Raw genomic sequence first — 21,497 nt, 5'->3', positions numbered from 1 at the left:
GCACTCGCGCTGTATTTAAAAGCACTCGCACCGTATTTAAGAGCCCTCGTGCTGTATTTAAGAGCCCTCATGCTGTATTTAAGAGCACTCATGCTGTATATATGAGCACCCATGCTGTATTTAACAACACTCATACTGTATGTAAGAGCACTCGCGCTTTACTTAAGAGCACTCACACTGTATTTAACAGCACCCATACTGTATTTACGAGCATTTGCGCTGTATGTAAGAGCACTCGCTCTTTATTTGAGAGCACTTGTGTTGCATTTAAGAGCACTTGCACTGTATTTAAGAGCACTCGTGCTGTATTTGAATGCTGCTGCTACACCTGAGCCAGAACGTCAGTAGTGCCAGCAGGATTATATTTCATAGTATGCACAAGAACCGGCCGCCTGCCCGGTTCTAATGCATGCACATCTTACTCAGCAAGCGAGTGAGCGAGCAAGATTGACTCTTTTTTACCAAGGACCGATACAACACCTCCATAATGCTCTGATTGCCCTACTGCATGCATTTCAAAGACCAGCCAACAGACTTGAAAAACAAAGGCGTAATGTACTTTATTATTATATACTGTACTAAATATAACCCAGACAAATGTGCAGTAAGACTCAGCAAAGCAAACAACAGAACAGTTACGCATCAAGATAGTAACAACAGTACGCAACCGCAAGATCAGACCAAGCTGCTACACTAAACAATCAAAAAGCCATCATCAAACTCTTGCAGAACAGCCTCAGCCGCATCCAGTATCCAGTGATGGATAGTCATCACTGCAAGTCCGCTCAGTCATTTGTCAGCCATCCTGTTCCCGAGATGTCTTAAAGCGTCGTAAACAGCTGAAGGAGCGCTCAGCGCTGGCAGTGGATACAGGCATCGTTAGGAGAATCTTCATGACAGTGTTTATGTTTGAGTACAATCTGCAGACATTCTCAAGACCTGGCAGATGTCACGAGCGGCAGGTGTGTGCATATTGTGCTGCGTCCATAGTTCAAGCGCCACATCTGCAGTGTCAACCTTGAGTATCAACACACCATCCTCCTCCTTTATCTCCTGCCATAAACTGTCCATCAGCAGTGGCAATTTGTCAAGCAGAAGGTGCTGGGCTTTAGGACATGGCAATGCAATGCATACTTTATCCCTCACCTCTGTGATCAGGTGGTCAATGAACGGCAAGTAAATGTTTGTTTTCCAGTATTCTTGTGGGTTTGCAGCAGGTGTGTTACACTCTCCCGAAATAAAGGTACTAAACTATCCCTGGGGCAGTCCTCATCTTGTCACTGGGGTGGTACCCTCAATGGTACATCTCAGTACCTTTAGTCAGGGAACGTAACTGAACCATAATCCACTGAAATGATATGTTCTAAGCTGTACTGACTCCACACACCCCGTCTCGTCTCCAGGCTTTTATTTTACTGTTCTGTTTTAAAACATTCGCTTATGAAAAGGTACAAATACGAACTTTTCACCTGGAAAAACCTATTTAAGGTACACAATCAGACCTTAAAACCACTGTTGTACCTTTGAGGGAAAATTTACATTGTTTGTACCTTGATGAACGAAAAATTAAATACAGAATGAGAGCTCTTGAATGCAGTGTTAGTGCTCTTAAAGACAGTGCGAGTGCTCTTGAATACAGTGCAGGTGCTCTTAAATACAGCACAAGAGCTCTTAAATGCAGTACGAGAGCTCTTAAATGCAGTGCGAGTGCTTTTAAATACAGTGCGAGTGCTCTTGAATACAATGCGAGTGCTGTTAAATACAGCACGAGAGCTCTTAAATGCAGCACGAGAGCTCTTAAATGTAGTGTGAGTGCTCTTGAATACAGTTCAGGTGCTCTTAAATACAGCACAAGAGCTCTTAAATGCAGTGTGAGTGCTTTTAAATACAGTGTAAGTGCTCTTGAATACAGTGCATGTGCTCTTAAATACAGCATAAGAGCTCTTAAATGCAGTACGAGTGCTTTTAAATACAGTGTGAGTGCTCTTGAATACAGTGCAGGTGCTCTCAAATACAGCAAATAGCTCTTGAATGCAGTGCAGGTGCTTTTAAATACAGTGTGAGTGCTCTTGAATACAGTGCATGTGCTCTTAAATACAGCACAGGACCTCTTAAATGCAGTGTGAGTGCTTTTAAATACAGTGCGAGGGTTCTTGAAAACAGTGCAGGTGCTCTTAAATACAGCACAAGGGCTCTTAAATGCAGTGCGGGTGCTTTTTAATACAGTTTGAGTGCTCTTGAATACAGTGCAGGTGCTCTTAAATACAGCAAAGAGCTCTTAAATGCAGTATGAGCGCTCTTGAATACAGTGCAAGTGCTCTTAAATACAGCATGAGTGCTCTTCTGTACAACTCGGGAGCCCTTAGCTGGCTTATATGACCTACTCCATAAAACTACAACAAAGATCGATCAAAATCAAAATAATAAACAGCCAATCATGTATTTGCGAATATCTTTCTCTCTGTCTCACTCTCTCTGTCTCACTCTCTCTGTCTCACTCTCTCTGTCTGTATGTAGATTTGTCTTGTTTGCTCTCAAGCATTATCACAAGATCTGCATCTGTAACTCACAGCTTGGGCTCTGTAAGCCATTGCTCAGTGGCGTTAGATGGTGAAGCATCCCCTGAGCAATAACCAAAGAGATGAATTCAAATATAGCTCAAGTCCATCGTTTGGCGTCTCCGTCTGTTTTCTGCTCAACCAAAGTCGTTAACACGTCATCATGGCTAACAAAAACAGTAGACAGGCACACACCATGCTGAGACCAGTGGGTGTCAGAGAACCTTTGGTGGTGTGTCTTGCTGCTACTGTTGCTCAGTAAGCACTGTAAGCACTTTGGGAGGCTGTAATAAAGCTCACTGTTTCTTGAACAGAGTTTAGGGCGTGGCAAACGACAGGGATCTTTGTGGAATGCACAATGGCCAGGGTAAACACGTGATCTCTAGAGTGCAGACAGGCTTCAGCAGGGTACTGTGCTGTGATGCGCACCTGAGCACCATTCCTTTCCACTGACATTCCCAGCACCATCAAATCCCTGCACAACTGCATGAGCAAGATCCAAATCCAGATCTCTTAATCGCTTCAACAAAAGTTGGGTTATGGTCTCACCTGTAGTGTCAGCTTTAGAAAAATACCAAAAAATCCTCTTGCGCTGAGTAGTTGCCAGAACGGTCCACGTACTGAACTACAAGGGACGTTTGCTCAACGCTACTAGTATCAGCCGTCGCATCAGCCAAAAGGGAAAAGCACATGGCATCCCAACATTGGTAGAGAATTTTGCCTTGAATCTGTATTTGATGACTGCAGTGTTTTGCGTTGGCTCGTGTGTGTTTGACATACTTTTTCAACAACTCATCTCAATGAGCATGATATTTCAGAAGCGCCTGAAAACGACTACGCTCGTCAATGTGGCCCAGAATGGGTGTGTTTTACTGTCTGCAAATGGTGATCAGTTGTAGCATGCTAATTTGAATAATATTGTTTCTGTTCATTGAGTAAATGTTCTATTTTATTCCACATATAGGCCTATTTTTATATCCAATGTCACTGTATTCTAAAGACTACATTGTCTGCTACTAGCCCAGGATTCGCCATATGTACAACACAGATATAGCCATTTTATTTACTATCTAAACCAGCAGTGAACCTACACATGCATTTAGAGTTTTTATATGGAAAGTTAATGATGGTAAAATAGTGGAAAATGTGGAAAAAAGTTTGCTTTAGGGACTATTTAGCCTCACAACACCTGCATGTACCCCTCCATCATGAACAGATTTTTAAAATACATTTTAAGCCAAAACTTTCTAACATAAAACATTGAGTGTGTTTACATGCACTTAATAATCCGATAACTGCAGAAAATCTGATTTTGTCAGTAATCTGATCAACTCTTTTATGTGCTCTTGAGTAATCAGATAATGGGGAAACTCTAGAGTCAGACAGTCATCAGATTTCTGCTTTACAACCAGCCAATAAACTCACAGAAGAAGACGGGACATAAACACAACGTAAAACTCAAAATTCACGTTGCAGCCTTTTTTTTAACATCGCGCCACTTTACCTGAAAATATGAACATACATCATCTAGAAGATGAAGAATATTTAAATCCTTCATTTGGCTAAGCATGTATTTGGTTTCAGCGTCGCTCCAAAAGTGTTTTGCTGTGTCTTGCAGCGACGCTGCTTGCTTATTTCTGGTACTGCTGTCTGTTTTCGCACATGCTCAGACTGAAAAATCCGAAAGAAATCAGAGTAAGAGTTCTGCACTGAGAAATCTGATTACTGAGCTCCAGCTCTCTTTATCGGCTTTCTTAATCGGATTTCTAGACGACTCTGATCTAAGAAATCGGAATGAGCTGTTTACATGACCATTTGAATAATCAGCTAGCTGCAGAAATCAGATTATGATCGGATTATTGAGTGCATGTAAACACACCCAATGTGGGAACACAGTGTATTCATAACCATTTCGTGTAATAACGTTCTGTGGAGTTTTAGTGGACGTCTGGTTCCTATCACCACCACTGTGAACAATTCTGCCTCTGTAAGTCTCTCCAGAACAGAGCATCCAAACCACTCTGCTTACATATTAACCATTTCATTGTGCAGAAACTCTGTGGAATCCCCCTTTATTAAATAACAGAAGCATGCTGTGATGGAAGAAGTCAGAAGTGTGTGAACATTAATGTCGTTCATTATGTACCTCAATACCCAATTATAGTCTAATGTGAAACCACAGTAATAGCTCTAGACTTGGGCTGAATCACGCCATCGTACAAGACCGAGCAAGACAAAAAGAGGAAGAGGGAAGAAACTTAAAGCAAAAGATGAGCCACAAATGATTTGGACGATTGATATAGACGCGAGGGAGTTCCTCATTACAACTAATACACTTCATCTCTCTGACTCTATCTCTCTATCTCTCTGTCACGCAGTGATGTATCTCTCTGCTTGGAACGGAGTGATATCATCTTCCCTGCTCTCCTCTCAGCGTCTCTAAACCATGGAGGCCCAATTAAAGACCCGTGGAGCGAGGGAGGAGAGGGAAAAATGTCACCCCTCCTCCCGGCTCCCTGGGGGGTTAGGTACAGGGTCGTCTCTCTCGGGTCCTCCACCTGCTTGTTATCCTGTCTCCTTGGCCTTAAAGGCCTTTTTCTTTTTCTTTGTCGTTCTTTTTTTTTTTCTCGTGGCCTTAATGATTCTCAGGCCTGCATTTCCAAATGGAGACATGGAGATATGCTAACCAAGGTGGACGAGCTGCTACTGTTAGTTATGTGTTAAAGGGGCTCTCTGGCCTAAATCTAGCATTAAATATGTTGTTTGTTGTTTTATTGCAGTTTTGTGTTCTGCAGCATTAGTATAATATTCATAACCCTTTTTTTTCACAGAATTTTACATTATTTTGTTTTCCTTCATCACTACAAAACCCAGCGTGCACTATGCAAATACATCATACAGCCACTGGGAATCCCTGTGGTGTCACCCAATCGTGACTGCTAGCCACTGAGCTATACACCAATCAATACGGCCAAGCTAGCCTTAGTGTAACTTTAACCTCGGTTGTCGAACAAAATCGCAAAGAAAACAGCAATTTAGCTGAAGTGAGCTAAGCTATCTAGATAGCCAGCTACCTTATTAGCTTCAGCTTTTAGCCTGTTGTGCCTCTTTTCTGACATCATTTCTGCCATTCTACCCACTGTAAAGTTTATTTGTAGACATTTTACACTTATATGGCTGCAATAAAAAACATAACCTCTTAGCATATTAAATATCAAAACATTTCAAACAGGCTGCCTCCAAAAATTCACCCCAAACGATTGGCTAATTCACCTGAATCGGAAAGGACAGAGGAACATGACAGTAGTGGCTTGTTTCACTTTAAAGCAGACAGTCCAGTGTGATCTCGGCTTAAGAGTGAGTTTTTCTGGATGTTTTTGTTCTGAAGATTTTGAGCTTCAGGTAAAGGTGAGTCTTGAGGCCGGTTCTCCTCTGCTGGAAACATTTTTGCCTCGGCTTCTGCTAAACTGCTACTATGATGAAGGTTCCCTACTAATAAAATGTGCTTTAAATTATGTCTGACCCAACATTCCCAACAAATTTCATTCTAATGTGGGTCATTGGTTTAAGAAGAGTGACAGTAAGTATGGAGATGAACATTCTAAATCACTGTGAGTGGAGATGATCATTCTAGAACAGTGAGAGTGAAGAACATTCTAGAACAGTGAGAGTGAAGAACATTCTAGAACAGTGTTAGTGGAGGTGAACATTCTAAATCACTGTGAGTAGAGATGATCATTCTAGAACAGTGAGAGTGAAGAACATTCTAGAACAGTGTTAGTGGAGGTGAACATTCTAAATCACTGTGAGTAGAGATGATCATTCTAGAACAGTGAGAGTGAAGAACATTCTAGAACAGTGAGAGTGAAGAACATTCTAGAACAGTGTTAGTGGAGGTGAACATTCTAAATCACTGTGAGTAGAGATGATCATTCTAGAACAGTGAGAGTGAAGAATATTCTAGAACAGTGTGAGTGGAGATGATCATTCTAAATCACTGTGAGTGGAGAAGAACATTCAAGAACAGTGAGAGCGGAGAACATTCTTGAACAGCATGAGTGGAGGTGAACATTCCAAATCACTGTGAATGGAGATAATTTTAGAACAGTGTGAGTGGAGGCGAACATTTAGAGCAGTGTGAGTGGAGGCGAACATTCTAGAACACAGTGAATGGATGAGAACATTATAAAACAGAAGCAAACATTCCAGAACATAGTTAGTGGAGGAGAAATTCTAGAAAATTGTGAGTGAAGGTAAACATTCCAGAACAAAGTGAGTGAATGTGAACATTCTAGAACATAGTCAGTGAAAGTGCACATTCTAGAACATAGGCAGTGGATGCAAACATTCTAGAACACACTAAATGGAGGATAATGTTCTAGAATAGAGTGAGTGGAGGAGAACATTCTAGAACAGCATGAACAGAGGCAAACATTCTAGAACAGTGTGAGTGGAGACGAACATTCTAGAACTGTGTGAACAGAGGCAAATATTCCAGAACAGTGTGAGTGGAGACGAACATTCTAGAACAGTGTGAGTGGAGACGAACATTCTAGAACAGTGTGAGTGGAGACGAACATTCTAGAACACAGTGAGTGGGGGTGAACATTCTAGAGCAGTGTGAGTGGAGACGAACATTCTAGAATACAGTGAGTGGGGGTGAACATTCTAGAACAGTGTAAATGAGGAGAACATTCCAGGACCGTGTGAATCGTTGTGAACATGTTAGAATGTCTTCTGGGTTTGTTGCTTTTTGTGAAGAACGTTTGGGGTTTGTTGGTGTTTTTGGACAGAGTTTGGGTTTGTTAGTGTTTGTTGGAGAATGTTTGGGTTGATTGCTGTTTGTAGGAGGATGTTTGGGGTGTAAGGTGTTTGTTACAGACTGTTTGTTGGAGAACTTTTAAAGTTACTGGTGTTTGTTAGTGAATATTTGGGTTTGTTAGTGTTTGTTGAAGAGTGTTTGGGTTTGTTGGAAAATGTTTGGGTTTATTACTGTTTGTTGGAGAACATTTTCAGTTTATTGAAATGTATGAAAATGTTTGTTGAGTGTTTGGATTTGTTGGTGTTTGAGAATATTTGGGTTATTAATGTTTGCTGAAGAATGTTTCAGTTTATTGGAGAACATTTGTGGTTATTGCTGTTTGTTGGAGAACATTTGAGTTTATTGGTGTTTGTTAAAGACCTTTTAGGTTAATACTCCTTGTTGAAGAACCTTTGGATTTGTTGGACAACATTTGGTTTGGTGTTTATTGAAATGTATGGAAATGTTTGTTGAATAGTGTTTGGATTGGTTGGTGTTTGTTTGAGAACATTTGGGTTATTAGTGTTTGCTGATGAATGTTTTAGTTTGTTGAAGAGCATTTGGGTTTATTGATGTTTGTAGTAGAATGTTTGGGTTTGTTGCTGTCTGCTGGAGAACATTTCAATGTATTGGTGTTTGCTGAAGAGTGTTTGGATTTGTTGGTGTTTGTTGGAGAACATTTGGGTTTGTTGATGTTTGTTAGAGAATATTTGGGTTTGTTTGTGTGTGTTGGAGAATGTTTGGGTTGATTGCTGTTTGTTGGAGAATGTTTGGGTTTGTTGGTGTTTGTTGGAGAATGTTTGGGTTTGTTGGTGTTTGTTGGAAAATATTTGGGTTTATTGGAGAACATTTGGGTTTGTTGGTGTTTGTTGGAGAATGTTTGGGTTTATTGGAGAACATTTGGGTTTGTTGGTGTTTGTTAGAGAATATTTGGGTTATTAGTGTTGAAGAACATTTGGATTTGTTGATGTTTGTTGAAGAACATTTGGGGTTGGTGTTTGTTGGAGAACACCTGGTTTCTGTTGTGAAACCTGTTGTTTCTGTGTGAATAAGGATTATCTGTAGCGATATCAGCCTTGAGAAAACAGCTGAAGGCTTTTGCATGTTTGTACATGAAAAATCAGTATTTAAAAAGATTGTCTTCTTTTGAAGCTGTGCTCTTTATTATAGTGTGACCTCACTAACCAACAGTCCAAAAGGCCTGAAACACAGTTACGAGCAGCAGCTTTTAAATGCCAACTTGAAGATTTTGCTCAAATCAAAACGTGTCTATATGAAGTGAAACGTGTAGCCGACTATAATCCTGCCCACCTTTCTTCATGCATTTGAACAGTTGTCTGTGAACTGTACGTGCTTTGGCTTCCTTGACGTTCTTATGAGTTCTGGCAGGTTTCTCTACCTTTCAGAGAAGCTTCAGCTGGCTGTGTGTTCATCTGTGTGTGTTAATCCAGACAGGCGGGTTGACGTCTTGCTGACTGGTGGAGATGAGGAGGGAAGTAGAGAAGAGTAGGTGGTGGGATGTCTTTGCTGGCTTGTGGAAGTAGGACGCTTGCATCAAAACTTGTTTTGCACAGTTACTTTAATGGAAGAAATTATAAATAGGTTTAATGGTGGCAGATGGAACCACATGCTTGCAGCAGAGGCTTGGATTAAGATCTTTAATAACAAAGGGGTTGTCCAAAATCACAGTGGTATATCCGAAGCAGAAAGTCGAAAACCAGAACACCAGAACAGAACAGAACAGCCAAAATCACAGTAGTAAACAGAAAACGGGTTATACATGGGAAAGCAATCGGATACACAGGGAGAACGCTCAGTACGCACGCAAGATCTAACCTAAAGCCTGAGCTTATATACACTGAACGAAATGGTGATGTGATGTGGAACAGGTGTGAGTGCAAATCAGAAGTCTGGGAAAAAGGAGCGCTAATAGATGAATCAGTGACAGTCTGTAGTCAGGTAAGAGTTTGTAGTCCTGTGAGAGTCTGTAGTCATGTGATGCAGCAAGGAGTTCTGGGAATTGGAGTCCTAGCAGAAGTAACGACCAGACCGGAGGGAGACGTGACAATAAGTAAATAAAAATAAATAAGTACATTTTGACTGAGATCTGACTGTCATTAGTCAGTGTATCATCTTTACCTGGCAAGCCTAAAATGAAAAATGCGACCGAATAAAATATCAATAATTCAATAGTTCTGGTTCTGTTACCTTGTTGGCCGCTGCTGAGCTGCTGTCATGTGTCGTGTTTTCTTTGAGTACTGTTCGCCTTTATAGTGTAAAGAGGCCTTAGGCCAAATGTATCTCAGAGGCTCTCAAAGCTGTCGCAATCCACCATGTCCTTCTTTGACTGATGTCCAGAGAAAAAGAAGTATCTCCAAAATGGCAACTGTACAGGAGTAAAAAAGCTATTTGCTTTTAATGTAAGTCAAGGTGAAGAGATTTTATTTGAGATGTTTTTCTGTTTGTCCATTCATCATGAAATTTTGACTCGGTGTAAAGGACAGCCAAAGTGTTGATGCAGAAAATAAAAATTTGATACAAATGGAGGACAGTGACAAATATATATATAGTCTTATAATTATTATATATATATATATATATATATATATAAGAGACAGATAGATTTATATATATATATATATATATATATATAGAGATAGATAGATAGATAGATAGATAGATAGATATTTCACCAAAAAATGACATTTTCTCATGAAAAAATATATTTCAATGCAGTTTTACTCAAATATCTGGTTGTCTGTTTTCAGAGGGAGGGTAATAGATTATGCAGTAACAGATGAGCTACAGTCAATAACTGTAAACCTACAAAGTGCATATATATGGTAGGTGTTTCTGATAACTGGCCAATGAGTATGAGTCATTTTTACAGTGTTTCTGTTATTTTGTCCACCCCCTCTATATTGTCTCTGTGCAAAAATCCCCAAAATGGTAACTTAGGACAACTGTCTTTAATTTTAATTAAATTTAGTGTATAGAGCTTATAATCCTTTTGGAGCATTATTATTGGTCTATTCATCATAACGTTTTCACACAATGCTAAAACAGCTGCTCTGCTGAAATGATACAGAAAAAAAAAGAAAAAAAACAGAAGCTTGTTTTGTTTTTGACAACCATGATATTCATATAGAAATTTGAATCAAGCAAATCTGGTGTTTCCACCGTACCTATGAGTCAGTAATTATAAGACTACTTTGCACTGTACCATCCTCCCTATTTTAAAATGCTTAAAATGAATTGGAAAAGTGACCGCAGCACATGGCCATGAATGAATAATGTGCTTTTTTTGTTGAGCTGTCCAGTCTACAACCCTGCAGCCACTGACCCTCAAATTTCATTAGAGAAGCTAATCATATCTGAGCATTAATATTGAACAAAACAGCGTGTTTGAACAGGAGTCAGGAGAATAGACGCAGCGTAGGCCTCCACTATTTTCACTGAGTTAGCACAGGGCTAAAGGCTGGACATCACAATGGAAAGCTTATTTTTCATTCATGGCTATGAGCACCGAGGAGCACTGACCATTTTTACAGCAGAGTGAGTCTCTTTGTCTTTGTCTGGAATTACACACAGTGGTTTTCAGACGTCCAAGGTAAAAACTGTAAAAACTTTATATGGCCAGTAAAAACACTTTATAACATCATAATAAACACCAATTAAACATAAGTAAAAGATTAGACTAAAAGACTTATTCATTTATTATTTAGACTTATTATTTATTATTTCATCAAATTTGACCCTAAAGAAAGATTTTTTTTTCCATTGTAAAAGCAGTGCACTTTGTCATAACTATACGAGTGGATGAAATCAGAATTCATCAGAATGTATTCATTACTTTTAATAATTCTTTATGTTTGTGCAAAATCTGAATGTGAAAATAAAATGATGAATATGGTTAACAATTTCTATCACTGACGTTCAGAGAGCAACAGCATCTGCATGTTCCAACCAGTGAGCGTAGATATCATATCTCATATACACCGACTGGCCGTTTGATTATGACCACCTCCTTGTTTCTACGCTCATTGTCCATTTTATCAGCTCCACTTACTATATAGGTGCACTTTGTAGTTCTACAGTTACAGACTGTAGTCCATCTGTTTCTCTGATACTTTGTCACCCTGTTCTTCAGTGGTCAGGACCCCCCACAGAGCAGGTATTATTTGGGCAGTGGCACTGCAGTGACGCTGACATGGTGGTGGTGTGTTAGTGTGTGTTTTGCTGGTACACGTGGCTCAGACACAGCAGTGCTGCTGGACTGGAAATAGTCCACCAACCAAAAATATCCAGCCAACAATGTCCTCTGACCACTGATGAAGGACTAGAGGATGACCAACTCAAACTGTGTAGCAGCAGATGAGCTATCGTCTCTGACTTTACATCTACAAGGTGGACCGACAAAGTAGTAGTGTGTAATAGAGTGGACAGTGAGTGGACACAGTGTTTAAAAACTCCAACAGCACTGCTGTGTCTGATCCACTCGTACCAGCGCAGGTGGTATTTGAACGAGAGAGCTACAGTCATGGATTCTAACATACAGAGCTCTGCAGCTGGGCTTCAGCCTGTACTACTACGGATGGGATGAAGAGGTCAAACTAGGAATATAAGTTTAAAAAATCGACAGCATTATTAATTTGCTAATGCTGACACCACTAATAAATACACTAAAATGCGACAAGAACGTGTTGTTTTCTGTAAAGTTATGAATAAATAGGCTTAAAGAATACAGAAGAGCACAGGTTTGGTTCCTGACTTCCTCACTGGACTCCAGACATGAATTTGTTAAATTCTGATTGATTGATTGATTGATTAGACAAGCTTTTGAATGGTAACTGTAAGTGCTGGACTTCCTCGGAAAGAGCTTTGGGAATAGCCAAGACAGCACACTCACATACAATCTCAATGGACTGCTTACTTGTTTATTTGTATTTATTCTAATATTGTTTTTTGAACACATAAATGTTCCCTGTCCAGATCAATAGCTTCATATGCAATTTTCTTGGCTTGCCTAACACTTCTGCACAGCACTGTAGGCATGTAAGTCATCACTGAGTGTGTTTATGTGCATACCAGTACCCAAATTACTGGCCTAAGTCAGGATTTAGAAATAATTGTATTGATTTTTTACATGCACAACAACACAATTATCCAAAAACTGCATTTTAAATGATAATGAGATAGCTGGGTTAATTTATGATGTATTCAGGTTACACAGCCGTTTAGCGCACATTCATTCCAACCATTAAAGCTGTTCACATGGCAAAATCAATTGACCTGTGGGGTAGAAATCTAGGTGCATAAACTGGGTTTTGCCCTTCTGTAGATTCCTTATGGCCTAAAAAGCCTTGAATCGCCTCTTCTTACATCTTATTTCATTATTTCTGACTCACAGCTCGTTAAAACATTGGAGAAATTATGTGAAAAGTACAGATTCTAAACTTTCAATGCACCCATGTTTGTGTGTGTAAGTTAGAGAGGAGATATATTATTATGATATATTATTTTGACTTTGATGAAAAGCTTTTTTTTGTGTGCAATCTTGTTTTGCAGAAAGAATAGACATTTATTTTTAGATTATTTATTACCTGTCCATAGAAAAATCATAATGTTACATGTAATTATTAGGGCTGTCAAAGTTAACCTGATTCATGAATATGGAACAGAATTCCTTTATGCTGTTCATGCATTTTCCTAGTTTGGCCCTTCGACCCATCCGTAGTAAGTTGCTGTGGTACAATCTGTGATAGTAGCTCTCTCGTTCAAATACAGCTTAAACCTACAAGCAGCAAATTAACAAACAGCTGGGTGGAGCTCCAGACAATATGATATATAGATATGATATAGAGATCATTTACCTTTGCGGTAAAATAAATCTTATTAACAAGAAACGGTCCTAAACGCTGGAGTTCATGTATAACTGCTGATTCACTCTTTAACCCTGTAGACTGCTGGTCACCATAGACAACAATAGCTAGTAGCTAACAAAAAGACAAAGAGGACGAATTAAGATGAACATCGATAATTTGGTGATTAATATTTGCATTAATAATCACTCCAGCTGGTTTCCTGATACGTTTAATCTGCATCAAAAAACCGTCAAGCACTAAAAAGTTGCAAGGCTAAAGCTTCTCATTCACCAGCTTCTTGTTTGAATTTTCCCGTTCCACCTTAAATGGTACAACAGTTCAGTACAATCTGGCACCTCAGGCACCATTTAAGGTGTAACGGGAAAATTCAAACAAGAAACTGGCGAATGAGATTCTAACGTGGGCCTTTTAAAAAGTCTGAGCTGAGAGACGTTTTACAAGAAACTATTCTAAATTCCTGCCAGAGATGTGAGAGAAGCAGCTATAGCTGAGCTAAAGCTTAAAGCAGAGCAAAGTAAGTCTTTGTTTTCGTTGATATTAGATTTTTAGCCTATGCTAGCACATTAACACATACTGAGACAGATTTACAGCCAAGATGGTGAAAGGTTACTTCAGTGAAACGGACATAAAACGTTGTGGCTCCCAAGGTGGTTTGATCTTTGTTGAAACTTGACAAAATGGCTCTCCTTAACATTTGGGTTGCGACCCCTGGGCTATACAAATGAACTCGCCTTGCCAGAGAGCGTTCAGCATGTCGGTGCACACATAATCACTCTGTCCTCTTCTATTCTCCTCAGATGTAAGAAAGGGAGGAGACTGGGGACGTGTTTGACTGCTAATGGCCGTGCTTGACATTGAAAAATTAAGATCATTATATTGGATTCATGTTCGGTGTGGGATGCATGACTGTGATTATTTCCCACCTTTACAATATACAATAGAATTTATTTGACAGGATCATGAAAGGGCGAGCGGAAAAAATCCATAAAGCCTCAGGCCCGCAGTAGGATGGGGTGAATTAGGGATGGGTGGGCGTGTGAAAAATGAACCGAAGAGCGTTTGTTTTTCTTTTCTTGTGTTTTTTTTTTTTATTCCAGTCAGATTGAGGTTTACATCATAAATCCTTTTCTGATGGAAGGAGGGCAAGTCTGATCTACACACACAGAGAGAGAGTCTGCAACCCTGTCTTTAGGTGATACAGCATTGTGCAAAAGTTTGTGCACCCCTGGTCAAGTCAAATGTGTTGATTTGTTGTTTAAGTGAAAATATATTTCTGCTCACATGTTTAAAGTCAGTGTTTTCAGTATTATGAATGAATCTGGTTCTATTATGTTAGTCCTGTGTGAGTCCACAGCTTTCAGATGATCAGTAGGAAGATGTAAGCATTTTGAAAGGTTAGATGTGTTCAGAGCAATGAACGGAAAATCTCAATGCAGATACACTGACTGGCCACTTCATTAGCTACACCTCTTTGTTTTTCAACACTGTGTCCACTCACTGTCCACTCTATTAGACACTCCTGCCTTGTCAGTCCACCTTGTAGATGTAAAGTCAGAGACGATAGCTCATCTGCTGCTGCACAGTTTGTGTTGGTCATCCTCTAGTCCTTCATCAGTTTCACAGGACGCTGTTGGCTGGATATTTTTGGTTGGTGGACTATTCTCAGTCCAGCAGCGACACTGAGGTGTTTAAAAACTCCAGCAGCACTGCTGTGTCTGATCCACTCAGACCAGCGCAACACACACTAACACACCATCACCATGTCAGTGTTACTGCAGTGCTGAGAATGATCCACCACCCAAATAGTACCTGCTCTGTGAGGGTCCATGGGGGTCCTGACCACTGAAGAACAGGGTAAAAGGGGGCTAACAAGGTATCAGAGAAACAGATGGACTACAGTCTGTAACTGTAGAACTACAAAGTGCACCTATATAGTAAGTGGAGCTGATAATATGGACGATGAGCGTAGAAACAAGGAGGTGGACTTGGGTATATGGGCTGTATATGATTGTTATTGTTTATGTATATTATTATAAGTATATATTATAATATATATACATATATACATATGTATCGCTGCTGTTGGAAGCTACGTTAGCCTCGTAGCTCTGGTGCAGAACTAAAGACAACAAACATGTCTCAGCTGATGGGCTCCATTTGGAGAAAGAGGGTTTTTGCTGAACAGTCACTTCTGTGTCCACAGCCTTATAGTGATTGAAACTTGGACTTAATAGCTCACTGGACACAAAGAGCCCAGCCCAGTGGTCACTAACCCTGGTCCTGGAGCTCTGCACTCTTAAAACAGATGGTTTTTCAAGGGTTCTTTAGTAAAGAAAATGGTTTTGTATAGAACAATGAAAACTCAAAGATGCTGAAATGAAATGGTTCTTCAGATTGATGGAGAATATGTTGTATATGGTTCTATATGATGTATGATATGATATGGTTATTTTTGAAAATGGTTCTTTATAGCACCAAAAGGGGTTCTTCTATCATTACAAGTTTGACACTGTAACTGTAAATAAACCCTTTTTGGTGCTATAGAGAACCCTTTTCGAAAAGGCACTATATAGAACCATATACAACATATTCTTCATTTCAGCATGCACATACACATATGACAGTTTGTCAAGGGTTCTTTAGTAAAGAAAATGGTTCTATATAGAACCATGAACACTCAGAAAACCTTTAGCATAATTAAAGGGCTCTTTGCACCATTAAATGGTTTCTCAGATTGAGAGAGAGTGTGCTATAGATGGAACATTCTTGATCTTCTTTTGACAGAAGAACCCATTTTGTGCTATATAGAACACTTTACAAACAGGTTCCATATAGAACCATCTACAGCACATTCTCCGTCAATCTGAAGAACTCTTTCACAATGCAAAGAACTCTTTGATCATGTGAAGGGTTCTTTGGGTGTTCATGGTTCTATATAGAACCATTTTCTTTACTAAAGAATCCTTGAAGAACCATCATTTTAAAGAGTGTATAGACACACCCTTTTTTGGTGCTATATAGGACCCTTTTAAACAGGTTCTATTTATAACCATCTACAGCACATTCTCCTCCAACCTAAAGAACCCTTGCATGAAGTAAAGGGTTCTTTGAGTGTTCATGGTTCTATATAGAACCTTTTTCAAAAATGTTTGCAACATATTCTCCTTCAATCTGAATTTCATTTAAGCATGCACAGAGTTCTTTGAGTGTTCATGGTTCTATACAGAACCATTTTCTTTACTAAAGAACCCTTGAAGAACCATCGTTTTTACGAGTGTAACAGACCCTTTTTGGTGCTATATAGAACCCTTTTCAAAAATGTTCTTTGAGTGTTCATGGTTCTGTATAGAACCATTTTCTTTACCAAAGAACCTTTGAAGAACCATCTTTATATCTGCCATCTGCTATACCTGCTTCAGCTTATTAACTTCTTCCGAGGTCCCTGATTGGCTGGATCAGTGTTGGGTAAAGAGGAGGCAGCATTTTAGATCCAGGTTGGTATTAAACTCTGCAGGAAAGTAGATCTACAGGATGAGGGTTGGTGACCACTGGCCTGGCCAGTCCTTATAGCCATAACTCATATATCTCATCTCACCACCGGCAGTTCAAACTTAAAAGTATATAAAAACGGTAGCGCTGGGCCCGGGGCTTGCCCTGTGGCCAGGCCAGAGTATATCTCATTAAATCCCACTAGGGGTGAGTGGTGTGTTCTGCAGTGAGTCTGGCCACCCGGCACCCTTAGTAATCACTGCATCTGTGGCTGACCGCTGGCTCCATCGTTAGCCGCTCTGATGTCCGGCTGAGGCTTATTACGAATGCACTGGAGCTTCACTTCAGTGCATCTAATGTGCTAGTGCTCCGCTTTAGCCTGCTGAGAGACTCTTAACCCCTCTCCACACGCATATACTCACACACACATATACGCGCACACACATATACGCGCACACACACACACACACACACACACACACACACACACACACATATATATATATATATATATATATATATATACACCCTTCAGGCATAACATTATGACCCACTTACTATATAGGTGCACTTTGTAGTTCTACAATTACAGACTGTAGTCCATCTGTTTCTCTGCATACTTTGTTAGCCCCCTTTTACCCTGTTCTTCAGTGGTCTACTGCTGGAGTCCACTGTGTCCACTCACTGTCCACTCTATTAGACACTCCTACCTTGTCAGTCCACCTTGTAGATGTAAAGTCAGAGACGATAGCTCATCTGCTGCTGCACAGTTTGTGTTGGTCATCCTCTAGTCCTTCATCAGTGGTCACAGGACGCTGCCCACAGGACGCTGTTGGCTGGATATTTTTGGTTGGTGGACTATTTTCAGTCCAGCAGCGACACTGAGGTGTTTAAAAACTCCAGCAGCACTGCTGTGTCTGATCCACTCAGACCAGCGCAACACACACCAACACACCACCACCACATCAGTGTTGATGCAGTGCTGAGAATGATCCAGTAGTGGAGCTGATAAAACGGACAATGAGGTGGTCATAATGTTATGGCTGATCGGTGTATATATGAATATATTGTGTAAGTTTCTGTATGTAATACTAATAAACAGGAGTTTCCAAAATTGGAGTTAAAAAAAAGACTTAAACCAAAAAAAAATTAAAGATTAAAAACCCCATGGAAAATGTGTCTCCTAACAACCACCTGGAAGACCTACTAGACCACCAAAACTGCCCCCATCAGATAAACAGCACTTAAAGCTTTCATCTTTGAGGGAGAGGAGAAAATCAAGCTGCTTCAGATCTGAAAACATCCACAGGTGTTTCTGTCCATCCTTCCACTGTGAGAAGACGACTCAGCGCTGTGGGTCTGAAAGGATGTGTAGCTGTTCAGGAAGAACCTCACTGAGAAAAGGAGACGGACACATCAAACAAAGAAGCTGAACAATGGACTGACCACCCCAGAGTCCAGACCTCAACACCACTGAATGGGTTTTGAATGTGATTTACTTGGAATTTAAGCAGCAGAATTTAAAAACAGAAGCAATAGAGATAAAAGTGTTCAGACACCAAGGATTAAGAACATTAGTACTTTGTTGGCATTTATAGCTTTGAGACATCTACATCAAAAAGTACTTAGCTTTTTGCAGCATTGAGATCTTGACAAACCGTCTCAAATTCCTCAAGGTTATGATGGTCCATCTGTTGGATTCACAATTTCAAAAACCTCCATGCATTTTTATTGGGATTAAAGTCAGGAGATTGGCAAGGCTACAAAAGCACCTTCACCTTTTTTAGAAACCAGTTATTTTGGCTATATGTTGTTGTTGTCTTGTTGAAACATCCCTGAATTTCACCCCCAGATTCAGTTTCTTGGCTGACAACATTAAATTCTCCTCTAATGTGTCCCGGTACATTGCTTCAATCATGTGACTATGATGCTCCCGCCACCATGCTTCACTGTGGGTGCTCTTGGTTTGGAGCTGAATTATTGCCATATAGTTCTATATTTCTTTAGTCTGATCAGAGTACATTGTTCCACATGAGTTCTGATTTGGCTTAACGGAGGTGCGCATGTTTTAGATGAACGGAGATAAGTGTGGTTGTAATGGGGCTGAGGCATGTTGCAAGTGCGAAGTGACTTTATCAAGGGCATTCTGATACCCATTGTCATTGCAGGCAGCGGTCAACACACAGGCAGGCAGGAAATGATGTAGATCCATAATCAGAGATAACAAAGAAACTACCAGGGGTCAAAATCAGGAAAAGCCGAACACAAGAAACTGTCTGTCTGAGAACTCTTTGCAAATACAATGAATACACAGGGATATTTGTAGCAGACTTAATGTCCTTGGAATGGCCTGCAGGTGTGTGGGAGAGGAGGAGAGTGGGCGGAACCAGGGAGAGTCCAAGTCACTCTCCCCAGAACCCAGAAGGGGGTGGATATGGCAGTGATGCTTATTGTTTTCTGTGTAACCTTGTTTTTGCAGCTTTCAGGTCTTTTCAAGTGACTTCCAGCTTCTCTTTTACCTTCCTTATCATTAGTGAGAGAGAAAAATCTTGCATGGCGCAACTTCCATGAACTTTCCTCTTGCATATTATCAGATTAATTGTACTGACAGGGAAGTTTAACCCTTTAAAATCCCAGCCCTATTACATACTGAGGCTTATTATTCAGTAACTACAGGGTCTTCAATGCAAACTGGTGGAGCTATTCTTAGGTTATAGATGTGTGTAATAAAACCTGGCCATTTAAGAGGTTAAGGTCGTTGCTAGTGCTCTGTAGCTTTTTCCATTCAAGTGCTGCTTAATAATGTTCTCCCTTTGAATTTTTGGAAGCTCCTACACTTTTACCCTGTTTGCCATATGTGGCATGACAGCTTATAGATCTAGTACATTTCTGTTTATATTGATACGTACGAAGACAAAAGACATTATGTGGGTGAATCTGAATGTGAATATGCACTGAAAATGTATTAAATGACTTCCCCTCACTGTATGTCTAACAATATGGTCCCATATGTATTATATACACTCACATGAATTAATAACAGCAGTAATAACTCAGATGAGTGCTTGTATGTGCGTGCGAGTGTGTGCATATGCAAATTTGTGTTTGCGTACGCGGTGATCCCGCAGTCGCGGCTTACGCAAATGCATTGAGTCATTTCAGCTTTTTTCCACTGATGCAGCCTCGCTCTTCAGTGGCCTTAAAAACTTCTCCTCTCTCTTTTTCCCTTTCTGAATGATTTAAAAGTACACATGCACACAAAAACCCACTCAAACATTTATAAACCTCATTCTCAGCCTGGCTTATTAAAGCTAGCATAGTTAGCATCCCTGCTAGAGAGAAATAAAGACAGTAGACAGCAAAAGACAAACTCACAGGCTCATGTAAAGTACATAAATAGTCTATACAGACAGCAGCGGGTCTTCAGCCAACATTGACATGATCCCTGATTTGGAAGAGAGGCATTCCATCGCAAAAGCTTCGCTAAGACAACCTCGAAGAAACAGATTAAAAAAAAAAGAAGAAAAAAGAGGACGCCAAAACCCCTCTCCATTATCTCGTCTTTTTCTTCCGCTTTTCTGCTCTGAAATCTATTGAATGTGGGCTGGAGCGGAAGGAGAGCAGAGCGAGGACGGCGGAAAATGAAAAATCGCATGAGGAAAAAGGACTTGCCAAGATGAGCCTGTCATTAGCCATTCAATAGAGATTAGCTTGTCATCTCCTCCGGCTCAAAGGGGAAAAATGAGTTGAGAAAAATGGACGGAGGGATGAAAGAAACGGCTCATGGTGGATAGGCTGATTTTGCTTGGCCTGCGTGGCCCTGATGGACGTATATAGGGTCAGCTGTTTAGCATAATTGAAAGTGAACTGCTAATGAGGTAAATCGACGGTTTCCCACTGACAGGACAGTGAGGGTTTGAGGTTCTGTAGTGGCTGTAATGGTCTCAATTATCTGTATGTGTGTGGTTCAGTGGCTCGGTGGCTCAAAGGTTAAGGACTCGAGCTGTTTCTATTCTAATGAACTCGTTTTGGCCCCCGAAGCTGCCGACTGCTACAGCGCTCTACTGAGAACACTGTGCGCTTCAGACTTCACTCGCTCACTGCCTCGGTCTGTTTATACTGCTCTATAGGAGGGAATACAGAGGCCCTATCTTTAGGCTGGCTTTTCAAGCTAGTTGCAGGTTCTGAGTTATGTGAAATGCAGTTTCTATACATGTCTGCATGTAATGTTCACTCACTGACCACTTTGTTAGGGACATTTACCATAGAAGCACTTGGGACCCTACCCCTTGGTTTCGCATATCATCTTGCCCTTTGGAGTGGAGTTACAGGGGGTAGTGGTTGACATCTTCCCTCTATGAAATGGGACCCTCAAATAAAAAAGAGCATCACTTCATTAACAGCTACCAGCGCTGCTCTGTAGGCGCCCCTGCCAGTCTGCAGTGACAGCAGAGGAGGGTAAAGTTCAGCTCCTCACTGCTGGGCTTTAGTTACATTTAGGGATCATATGCCTTCAAAGAGGGGGGCAATTAGTTATTATCACCCACCCCTAATTCTTCAGTGATATGAAGCTGAAGTCAGATATTCACCAGCTTCTTGTTTGATTTTTTTCCATTCCACCTTAAATGGTGCAGTAGTAACTGCTGCACCATTTAAGATGGAATGGGAAATTTAGCTAGCTAAGACATCAGCATACTACTAACAGTTTTATGCTTGTTATGAAGTTTGTTATGACCATAAAACGCTGAAACAACAACGCTGAAA

At 40.4% G+C, this 21,497-nt stretch overlaps 1 protein-coding gene across 1 annotated transcript in view; it reads left to right on the top strand.

The window, feature by feature from the left end:
• Window positions 1-21,497, top strand: part of si:dkeyp-14d3.1 (transmembrane protein 132C) — a 410,125-nt gene that overhangs the window by 326,983 nt on the left and 61,645 nt on the right. The gene's annotated exons all lie outside the window — the stretch shown is intronic.

This window comes from Colossoma macropomum, unplaced genomic scaffold, assembly GCF_904425465.1.
Source record: "Colossoma macropomum unplaced genomic scaffold, Colossoma_macropomum, whole genome shotgun sequence".
Classification (NCBI taxonomy): Eukaryota; Metazoa; Chordata; class Actinopteri; order Characiformes; family Serrasalmidae; genus Colossoma; species Colossoma macropomum.
The sequence above is the reverse complement of the archived record's forward strand: the minus strand, read 5'-3'. Positions and strand labels throughout refer to the sequence as shown.